The 12,342-nt window shown below is 38.7% G+C and overlaps 1 pseudogene; it reads right to left on the bottom strand.

The window, feature by feature from the left end:
* Positions 1-6,327: 6,327 nt before the first annotated feature.
* Positions 6,328-7,295, bottom strand: LOC147888642 (uncharacterized; annotated as a pseudogene).
* Positions 7,296-12,342: the final 5,047 nt, after the last annotated feature.

Below are 12,342 nucleotides of genomic sequence, written 5' to 3'. Positions count from 1 at the left end.
AAAAGGAGAAGGGCACCTCCCCTAGAGACAGCCACCTCGCAGAGGATCGAATCCTCGCCCCTTTTGCTTTTTGGAGTTCCAACTGCCTAATGGTAGCCTCGCATTGGATGAGCTCCCTCATGTCTTCTTCATTCCGTGAACCTTTCTATTGTAGCATGCTAAGTCTCTCCCTTGCTTTGGCATCAGACTCTCTCTGCCTGCTAGCCCTTGTCCTCCCTAGCAGTTGTGCTTCTCTAACAATTGCATCCACTCGCTTGTCGAATGCCACGATCGGATCTAGCTCTCCCTCAGCTCCCTTCCTCCATGCTTCCTCGAGGGTCCTACAGTTTGCTTCGTTAAGAAGCGAGGAGTTCACAGACCATCCCTTTTTGTGTGAGCATTTTTGTTGTAAAATGCCATGAAATGGATGAGCCTCACATGTTCCCATGGTGTGCCCCATATTCTTGATACCAACTTTGGGCACAAATACACTCCATTGGAGATGTAAACTTTTGCTCTCCAAGTGGGCAATGCAAGGCTAGGGACTTTCCTTGATCTCTGATTTGCTACTTGGGCTCAAACACATCTACTAATTCAAGACTATTAGAGAGCTATAAGAGCTATATATAGCTCGCCCTAACTAAACCTAGTCCTCAACTATATATATGTTTATGATGCATGAATATACTCATTACTTCTCAAAGCAATCTTGTGTCTCACTCATCCCTCCCTCTTCTTCCAACATACTATCAGAGCTAGGACGTCCTCCCTCATAGTACATCGACTTTTTTATATGATGCTGTTTGCCAAATCTACGCACGGTGCCTTGCAGACTAGGCATGTTCTGTGATGCTTCATATTTTTGTGTATAAATTTTTTTGGTCCTATCAGTAGTCATTTGTGGAATTTCATTTCATGTCCATTTTTAGTTTTGAAAATACTAACAGATGATTTGAGATTTAATGAATTTTAAAAATATATGCATGGGAGTTGTGTTAAGGCTTTGTAGGCTTAAGGAGGGTCCCAGCTTTGCATGTTCTAAAGGAGGGCCTGGATGAAGAAACTCGTCTTGGAAAGGAGTGATTTGTTTTATTATAATTAGAATGATCCAAGGATGGGGCAGGATAGGCATGAAAGGTAAGGAAAGTAGGTTAAAGTGGGAAAAGCAGCTAAAAGTGGAGAAAAGAAGGTTGCATCTTTTCAGGATAAAAATCATTGGAGAAGAATGCAGGCAAAATGCCACACAAAAGCCGAATAGGAGAAGATGGGTCAAGAAAGACACAATTAGTAATTCCAAACATGTATAAGTAACTAGACATCTTCAACATAGTTAATAGCACCTTGGGACAACTAGGATATAACACCTATGTCATTAATTTTGAACTTTTTCTGTTCTTTTTGGACAAAGCCCAAAAATCCTTCCCCAATGAAAAGTTTACTTTGTGAAAGTATCCTTCCCAAATCAGAATTTTACTTTGTGAAAATATCCTTCCCAAATCAGAATTTTACTTTGTGAAAAGATCCTTCCCAAATCAAAAGTTCACTTTGTGGCACTATCATATTCACGTAAAAATCTTATTTTCACTCGCAATATGCACAAATTTAAAACTTTTAATAAATAGAAAAAAGATATGATGCCATAAGACCCATGTTTTGTATTGAACCAAAGAATTATAATAGCAATTGCAGCTATCATATGTTTACATTGAGAAACGTTGCTCTCAGCTGGAGTCTTTGTATAAAATGATATAGATTCATATGTTTACAAAATTGTTGATCTTAAAGAGCCTGAATCTCATGTGCCGTCTGCATTGACTCCCCGTTGTCTTATTGCTCAATGTAATAGTCGCTTGCCAGGTGCCATCTACATTAACTCCCTGTTGTCTTGCCAAGCCTTGCCCCTTGGGTGACATCTACATAATTTGACTCTCATTTGACATAGGAGGTGATGACTCAATACAGTTGCACCTAGTTTTATACCCAAATTGTCTTCTTGCCTAGTACCCAAATTCAATCCTTCAATGGACTTTAATACAAAGATTCAATCATGGACATTCTTCATTTGTGTTGTTTCCTTCTACTTTCTCCATGGCGAGCATCCTTAAAAATTCATGTATGTGCAAAATACTTTGCTATGGTCACTTTTATTTTTCCGTCTACCTCATATCCCATGCGCTTCTTTGATTTCTTTGCCCTTGAATGCCAAGACCCTATGATTGTCTTCATCAAAACTTGTGAGACCAGTTTATCATTTGGGACCCAATCCTTCATTATACAATTAGTATACAATGTGTTGTTATCCATATTCTCCTTCCTACCCTTTGGCTCATACCATACCATTGTAAATGTTGTTGCTCTCTCTTGACCATCTCTTTGCACATCAACTACTTTTGCAACCCAAAACTTCACATTCTCATATTCATCATCCGATGGCCAAACCACAACAAAACAATCGACCTCTATATCTACTTGTGGCATAAACTCTCTCTTCTTTGGTCCACAATATGGACATGGGAGTAATGATACAAATTCATTTTCAAAGACTGGAACTGGGCACAAATCATTATGAACATTTGGCCAAAATAAATTGCATTCTTCCTTGACATCCTAAGCCTCACATTCTCTCAAGGTCCTTTATTAATATGAGAAAAACCCATGGCATCCCCTCTTTGCCTTTGCTTTTCTGCAATAGAGTCAAATACTTCAAGCTTTGTCAAGCCCATTAGAAGGTGCATTTCAGTGATTGCGTCACTGTTATGGAGTTTAGTAGATATATGGGGTTGAGGTAAACATTTTCCTGTATGAATTCTTGCAAAATTGATGCTACCTTGACAATTGAGATTCTTGATTTGGACCTTCCTCTATTACTGTGAATGCTACATTTTTTGCCGCCCTTTGCCTTGGTGACTAAATCCCAATATGTTCCATGGGATAATCCAGTAATATTGCGATATGCCTTATTGCAAATCTATTTTCCATTTATGAGAGGTTTTACCTTTTGTCTTGAACTTAGCCTTTTATTGCCATTCTGAAGAAAGCAAGAGAGACTTGTGAGAAGGTATTCATTTCTTTCGCTTCCTCTTCTTTCCCACATGTGTCTTCTACATTCTGTGATGTCTGCAAGATCAATGAAGTGCATACATCTTCGCTTGCAACATAGATATCCCAATGCATCTAACATATTCTCCTCTTTCATTACTCTCTTCCTCTTTGGTTGCTTTTGTGGATCTGCCTAGATTCGCTTTCTCTTCATGCACTTGTATGAGTGTTTTCATTCCTCTTGCATGTTTTTATCTATATTTATGTAATTCTTCTCCTCACGTTTGTTTGTAACCAAGCATCCATGATTGGTTGTTGCATCCTTCACCATATCACAATCGAAGTTAAATACTGAATAATCCTCTCTTGATCTCATCCTCATTTTTAACATACTCTTAGGGCCATTCAATGAATTCAATATTCTATGAGAGTATTGAGAACCTTGAAACTCTTCCACTTTTGAGAAAACATTGCTCATTGGGACATCTTACATGCCTTTCACAAATCCACAAGTTTGATTGACACCAGGTTTGTTAATATGCATGAACTCATCCACACTTGACAAGACATTGCTATTGAAACCTTTGCCCTTCTCACTGTGCAAGAATTCATCCACCCCAGATAAGGCTTCACTTCTAAAAGCTTCTAAAATCTTTTTGTTTCTCAAAACCAATGAACTCATCCACTCTAGATAAGATGTCACTTCTATAATTGAGTACACTAAAATCATCCATGTTTGAAGTGATAGAGCTTGGCACATGGGCATGCTTTTTAGGTTCTTTGATATTGTAGTATACCTTATCTTTATCGTTTAAAACCACGTGCCTCTTTCTCATGTTTAAAAATTGCATGCTCCATCTCATATTCTTGCCTACCTCATAGAAGGTATCACATAAGGATATTATGTTATTAACCATGCCATCACTAGTGACTTTTAGAATCCTCATCTGTGCAAATGACCATTGCTCCACTTGTTCAAATCCCAATACTTCACCTTCTGCTACATTCTTATTTGCAAATGACCTCATTTGTAAAATGTCCCCTATAGTAAAATCGAAGGTGGTGCACTTTGTATTCTTGATAATGTCTGTTGCATAAGTCTCGTCTCTGTCCCATGCTATAAATGATTTGTTGGACGCATTGTAGGGCATAACATCTCCAACTATTTCCATATCTCCACATTTATACTTTAGCTCAACATGTGTGCTAAGAATCTTTGATACAGTAACTGCCACCTTATCTTTGCCAAGTCTTCAAAAGTGGCAAACTGAATTGGGATCACCATTAGGAAAAAAGGGAGCTCATTTTGGGGCCTTTTACAGTTTGGAAAAATAAGCTCTCAACCAATCAATAGAGGGCAAATGTAACATTGGAAATTCATGAAAATAAGAGAAAATAGAAAAAAGAAACAATACTTTATGTAGATACAAGCGTGCTACATTAATGTGGAAATTGGTTTTTTATTCTCACAAGATCTTTGGACAAGAAGATAGAATCTAGTCTGACATTTTATCTGACAAGGGCCTTCCCACTTCCACCTTCCTTTGAACTTTGAAATGTTGTGCCACCTTTCCTTCGAAAGGTCTACCATTCTACACCACTGCCTCATTGTGCAGCAGTCTCTTCTTTTCCAAAACTGCTCCCTTGATCCTGTTTGGCGTAGAGTAAGATGTTTCTTGTCAACTGTCTGTCTGCCCACTTTCTCTTTCTTGAAACTTCAATTTGTTATCTTGTTTACATTACTTTGCTATTGTTACAGATTCAAAAAATCTCCATGGTGAATAAAAACCATGGCCGTTCTTGTGGAAGACGCTCTGTGGATGATAATGCTATGAAGGTAGAATTATACCACACATCCTTACCCCGTCGACCTGCTTCTTCTATTTCTTTGGTAGAGAATTCAAGTACAGTCAAAACAGAAGGAACTTGGGAAAGGTTTAGTGTTTCGAAAGGAGCATGGGTGCTCATGCAACCTAGCAAAAGAAAAAGACCCCAGAGAAAAAACATTTTCTTGGTGTCATGGAAGGGAAGAGTACAAGATTTTAAAATCACCAAAGGGAAGATATCAGTGAAAGAAGTTTTGATTCAGCATGTGTACATGCATAAAGAACTTGTCTTGTGAGACTATCCAAAAGATCTTCTACAACACATGCCCAATTGTATATTTTTCTATTGTGGTTTTTTTCTTTACGAGGTGTATGGATTTTTAAGATGAAGCTTTCTTTCTTTGCTTATTGACATTCTTGTGTTGTTTTATTTCAGATTTATACCCTTCATCGTATGAGACATGGCCAAACATCGATTGTATTCTGGGATTTATAGATGTTCTGCATGGATTGATAGGAGAACAACAATACCAAGGTCGATGTGCAACAGAGCTAGCTCAATTAGGTATATTTTTTACTGATCATTTTTATCAGTTGCTGGACAATGCTAACACACATGGTGTGTTAAGGAAACAAGACCTTCCGGCATGGAATTCAGTGGATTGGCCTCACCCACATTCTAGTGTTACAGAGGCATATAGGGCCAAGCTTTTCAAAGAAGTACAAAAAGCTCTGAGGCCCAATATTGCCACAAGGATAATAAAAATTTCTTTATGCATGCCTCTCACAGTTTTTGTGGACTTGTTTAATACCTTTCCAGTGAAGGTTTCAAAAACAATGTTCACAGTTAAAGCAACAAGTTCGGCATGCATGCCACAATTTTTGGATAAAGGTTGGGATAAGAAGACATGTAGTTCAATGTTTTGTGAGGTTTTCCAACCTTCTATGCAACTGAAATACATGGTTGCATCACAAAATTTTATTTTTTCTTTTTATTATAAGCGCAGTCGAATGCTAGGCACAAAACTAGTCCCAATGGATCAAGATGAAGATTCTTTTGGTGCAGAAAATAAACTTCTTGATATTGATGTTGTTGAGAATGGTGATGTGCTAGTCAATATCTCATTAAGAGAATGTTGCTCCCTAGCTCAATTGCACAATGACATTCTGTTTGAGATAGAAGGTTCTATTTCAAATGACTTTTTATTTATCTATAATAATAAAAAGGTACACCATCTGATTTATCCTAGTCTCATTAGGCAATGCTATTAGTTTACTTTACCTTATTGATTCATATTGCTTTCTTGCAGTTGCTCAAAAGAAGAGAGAGCTCAATAAAATGCAAAGACATTGAAAATTTAAAAATTGAGATAACACGGACTCCATAAACAAAGGTTTTGTATTCAATCAAGTAAAATTTTGTACAGAAGTGTTTAGTTGTACATGTAGAACATATTCCTGACATCCATTTTCTATTTATGTGCTACTCTACATGGTCCAAGCTCTCCCTATCATCATTTTTGGAGAATCTGTTTTCTGCTGCTCCATCCTATTCTGTACAGTATGTTGGTGCTGCTCCATTGTCTCCTCTACTGTCCCAGGAGCATCTATTTGCTGCTACTCCATCTTCTCCTCAACAACATCAGCAGCTGGTCCTTGCTCATATGGCTTCTCCTCCTCAGTACTAGGTGCTTATTCCTGTGGCACCACATCAGCTTCATCTGTGTCATCAAAGTGTATGACACCTTCTTGTACTTTAGAGCTCTCACCCAACTCGACAATAGCTGGTACAATAAGTTTGGGGGAGGCATAGCTCAAAAACCTCCAAATTGTATGAGCTCTGAAATTATATACATAGTTTGAGCTGAAGCTATCTTCTTTCATCTGCAATGGCATATGATGATTTAGAACACTTTGTATCATTATCAATTATCTTCAAGCTAAATGAAAATTATTTTTTCTTACAAGGTCTGGCTGTTCTTTCTCAAAATAGCTTGAAAGTAGATATTTGGCATTGATCAACACTCTCCATCCGCAGCTACTTAAATCATCTTGTTATAGTGTCTGTACAGTTGGAAAGATATGTTAGAAACTATTAACAGCTGAACAAAACAAAATTATTCAATAAGTTCAAAGGCATAGCATGAAATAGACATTAGTAGAGGAAATGACTTTTTACCTCTAGATTTATTGGCTCTATTGAATCCAAAAGAGAGACATTAGGACGATACTGATCCAATGCATCTAGAAGCCTTCTAATACAACTGCAATACATATAATTTAGTTAGTATGATATCAAAATAATGAAGTTTTAAGTTCAAAAAGCACACACAACACTTACAATTTCAGCTCTCTGTGTGTATTTTTAAGAGAGTTGAATATAAAGCATGGCTTCTGCTGGATGTCAATAGAAACAAAACTCTAGTGGTCACTGCATAAGGAAAAAAGCATTAGGAAATCAAAGGCTACAAGAGTTCTCAATCTTAAAGAAGAATCTTAAAAGAAGCAGTCACCCACATACCTGTTATGGTATGGAAGTAGCAAAACATCGATTACTTCAAAATTGCAGTGTCTGAACCAGTTGGAAATACTAATGGGAGTTTCCTTTGCATCTCTTAACTTAGAAGAAATGGCAGGATCAATAATATGGACTATATGCTGTACAAAGGGGTGAAGCCAGCTTCTCATCATGCTGCATAGGACCAAAAAATAATTAGGGTAAGGTATAAAGGAGGTACAAGGAGGATTGTTTTGCAAAAAATGTAAAATAATAGACACTTACTAGAGCATTGCAAGAATGATAGTATGTGAGCAATACTCATTCTTATGAACCAATGCTGCCAAGCATGGTTTTATCAAGTCAAAATCATTCACTGAAAATTCATCCTCAATATGGACAACTATATTAGGGCCCAGCTCCTGCAACCTTCTATGTATCTGCAGCTCCCTCTTTCCAGTCTCCACATCTATAACAGATTTTTTTTCTTTTATTTGCTACTTCAGTGACTCCTCATAAGCAGCCTTCCCTCTGGTGTTCTTTGAGTGGGTTACTTCAACAACCTTAACCTCATCTACCTTCAAATTTCTTGTAGGTGGAATTAATAATATGTCTCTCATCTTTGTGTCTTGCCATTCCACAGGATGAACAAGCTTGTCATACCTCCATCTCACTCTGGACAAAGTGTTAAAGTCTTTGGCCATCAAAGTCACCCTGTGAGCATGGGCTGCTACCAGCATTGCATCTTCAAAATATTTTTCCAAGTAATCCTCTGCCATTTCCTATAAGGAAAGAATGGCAGTCCTGTTCCACCCGAACCCAAGGTGCCAACTATCACATATTTCTCTCACCAGTCTTTGAAAAGGTGCCTTGGGGATTGCAAAGCCTATAGCTTTCTATTGCTTCCTAATCTCCCTTAGCACAACTGCACCATGATTCAATCTCTTGGCCTTTTGCTTGAGCAGGCTCATTGGCTTACCCTTCCTGCCATGTGCAGCTCTTCCCTTTGGAGGCACACTAAATTTCTTGGTACCTGCCCCAGCTACTGTTGTTGCAAGCCCTGGCCCTTTGCCAGCTTTCCTTGCAGTTGACTTCGTCCTTGCCATCACTCTAGCAAACTACATACAAAGCAATGGAAAGAGATTACAGCCATGGAGAACATGGTATGACACAAAAAGGCAATCACAGGGGTGGATGAAGCAACATTGAAAATTTTGCAATAAAACGTGATACGAGGAGTTTGAAATTCCTAACAGGTCTAAATCGCGTTTTCCTACAAATTCCTGAAGTGACATGCTGGTGCATTCCTTCAGTGATTTCTCTGTCTTTACAACTAAATACAGTATGAATGGAGTTTATGCAAGAAGAGTACAGCCATGGATAACTATGGAAGTCACAAAACCAAAATGACAGGGGTGGATGAAGCAACATTTCAATATTTGCAACAAAACGCGATTTCGGCTGTTTGAAATTCCTAAGGCCTTCTCCTCGTGTTTTCCTACAAATTCATGAGGCAGCATGCTGGAATATGCCTTCAGTCATTTGAAGGTGTTTGCATGTCCATGCAGGATGGATTGAGTCTATGGAAGGCAAGAAGTGTGCACAGACTGAAGGAAGAACCCATAAGTATAGTTTTACCCTCACATGCAATTATCACACTTGAAGATCTGCATTCCTACAGTGATTTCTCTGTCTTTACAACTAAATAAAATATGGACTGAGTCTATGCATTTCCATGTAGGATGGATTGTTTTTATGGTAGGCAAGAATATTGCAGAGACTAAGGGAAGAACCCATTAATACTGACCTAAAATCTATCTATGGGTGTGCTGTGCTGCTGATGAGTACCCGTGCTAGGGATGAACCTGTGCTGCTGGTTAGGATGCTGATGTTGCAGAGTATGGAGGTAGGGAGGCAAGAGAGCTGAGACTGGAGGGCAAGAGGGCTGAGACAGGATACCACAAATAAGTGCAAAATACAAATAAGGCAGCTACTAAATCCCACACATGTGGAATGTAGTCGTTTTTCACACGTGTGGATGGGACCCAGATCTCTTGGAGTTTGAAACTTGGCACATGTGAAAGGTACACTTTATGCCTTGGAACTTGTGCCATTCATGATTTCATAATCAATTCCACAACCACTCTTCCCTCCCCTGCCTCCCAATCTTTCATCCCTGCCAGGACCCGACCCTCGCATCTTCCTTTTCCTTCTCTCTCTGATCCTTTCCTACCCAGCACACTCCATCCAACCTGCCTGAAGAGTACTACCACTGCCAGATCTCCAGGTTACCTAGAGTGTAGAGTTCAAGCTAGTGAAAGAGCAGGAGATTCACCAGTGCAACTCCAACAACATGGAAAAGGAAAAAAAAGGTCAGAATTCTAGATTGTTTTCAATATTTTTTGACATATATTTCTTCCATCCATTGGATTTTTTATGTCCAAATGTCTTCACTTACTCCACCCTTCTTGTTACATATTCAATTGATACTATCCAAGAATGTGGTAAATCACCCAGGAATTTGATTGGAGATGGATATGAATAGAACCTAGAAATTTGCAACAAAATGTGAGGAGAGTGGTTTATACATCTCTAGGTAGCCCATATCGCATTTTGCTGCAAATTCCTGTTGTTGACACATTCCCTATGAAAAGCTTCACTCAGCTCCAGCCTTTCTCTTGCATATCAAATCATACTGTCCAGGAATCAATGAGATGAACCTACTGGTTTGATTTGACATGCATATCAATAGAACTGGAGAATTTGCAACAAAATGCGAGGAGAGTGCTTTATATTTTCCAAATGGTCCCCCATCGCGTTTTCCTACAAATTCCTGTGTCTCTTTTGGTTCTCACTTCTACCTCATTGTTTTGCTATCTTTGGCCCTGTGGAATTCTTCCTTGATGATGAGAAATGTTTTTGCTTTGGAACAGTTGACTCCCAGGCCCCACCTTTCAAGAGTAAGCTAGACTTTTTTGCTGGTATTATTAGACCACAGCAATCACCAGGTGAGTCATGAGAGCTCATGAAGGAATTATCTGGTGATATCCTATGCATTCAATGATTGCATATGTCAGCATATAGAATTCAACGTATATAAATTTTGGAACAAGCAAAAGGAAGAGACTAGAGCAGAATGCTGATTCTTCCATCACAAAACAAAAGGAACCAGAAGAGGACAAGTCTCCAGATTTGCTCATATTTGAGTTTCTTCACAAATGCAAGGCTCAGAGTAACTTCCACATATACCACAGTATTTTCAACATGGAGTTCACAATGAGCTCTATACTGGAGCATCACAAAGATTTTCTTTCAAACCATTGGGATACCTTCAAAGAATTGACAGAGGCAGGAAGAATTGTGGAAGGTGAAAAGGTTTTTGTGCATATAGATCATATTCTCTCCATTGACATGTTGAGGTACCATGTGAATAGAAGATTTGACAGTCTGCCTGATCAATATAAATTCAACTGTAACTTGCACACCAGAAAGTGCAGAGTGCTTGAGGAAACCATGGCATTCCTTATGTACATTGTCTTCAGTGAGGAGTCTTTGGATGAACAAGGGCAGGAGATTGAAGAAGAAGACACATCTGAAGCAGAGGAAGAAGAGGATGTTTCTTTGGTAACAGAAATGGCAGAGCAAGAAGAAGATATCAACCTTCAGGATGAGGGGCTGCAAGTGGCTGCTCTTGACCTTGTTCAACTGAGGACAAAAACTCTTAGGGGAATAGAGCCAGTTGAAGATTTTGATGTTCAGAGTAGCAACTATGCAATGCCCATGCTTCCAGGTGTCTTGATTGGTGGAAAAGATTATGTTTTCCTCCATGATATAGAGTGTATGCTCAATTTGAGGGAGGACTATGCCATTTCCCTTATTGCCCAGGCTTCAAGGCTTGACAAGGAGGTTGGCATAGAGGATGACCATTCACTACTGGCTTTGGAAACAATTTTTGATCCTGCAGAGGCCCTTAATTTTTGTTTCAAAGAGGCTAAAAAGTTCCAAGAGCCAGATGAAGCTGCCTTCCAGCTCACACAGGAAGCTATGAATCTCTCAGCACTATACACGGAAAAGCTTAAAGAAGAGGCTGGACTGGAGGGGAGAGGAATAAATCTTTGGAAAGATGAACTGCTTGTTGCTGATGAAAATGAGAAGGTACTTCAAATCAAATACTTTGTCTTCTACTTAAATGTTTTGTAGGTTGTGTATTGTCTTAATCCAATCTTTTGATATGTGGCAGCTACAAATTGAGGATGACACATTCCTCCATATTCATGATCTAGGCAGTGCTAAGATCTTGATTTACCATAGGCAGTTGAGCAACAATGGAGAAGCCATTGTTTACTTCTTAAAATGTTTGTCCAGCGTTTTAGGTGGACATGATCTTTCATGGCAAAAGGAAAAGATCATTTTGATAGAGAGGTTGTCTGCCATAGATATATTTGGAGATTATGTGAATAAGTAGGTCTCTAGGGCCGCTTACTTTTTGTCTTACACTTATTATGCATTAGCATGTGGTGTTAAGGAGCCCAAATGTCTGGAGGGCTATGGAAAACACAAGCTCATAAGGTTTCGAGAGCCACTCATGATTGCATCAGGCCACACAATCCAAGAAGAAGAACACGTGGAGACAATTGAAGAAAAGGATACCCCTCCCAGACAAGCAACAGAGGCAAGCATTGATAAACAGACAGTCGACATCAAGCCAATAAAGAAGAAAAAGACTCCAATCAAGATCAAAAAGAGAGTTCCGATCAGCAAGCCCTGGGAGAAATAGGATTTAGTCATCAAATATAGCACAAACATTATATTGAAGTTGAACTAATTTGTACAAAGTCTTTGATGTCTGGTATGATCTTGTATAAATGAACAATAAGTTGAAGATAAAATGATTTGTACATTTAGATAGAGTGGTGTCGTTAAATATTAAACAAACAATATATTGAAATTGTGAACAAATTGTATTACGTTTAGATCATATGTTTCACAAAAGAAATACTG

The sequence above is a fragment of the Dipteris shenzhenensis genome, chromosome 21 (assembly GCF_047967505.1).
Source record: "Dipteris shenzhenensis isolate YYH24624 ecotype China chromosome 21, Dip_SZ_1.0, whole genome shotgun sequence".
In the NCBI taxonomy this organism is placed as follows: domain Eukaryota; kingdom Viridiplantae; phylum Streptophyta; class Polypodiopsida; order Gleicheniales; family Dipteridaceae; genus Dipteris; species Dipteris shenzhenensis.
The sequence above is the reverse complement of the archived record's forward strand: the minus strand, read 5'-3'. Positions and strand labels throughout refer to the sequence as shown.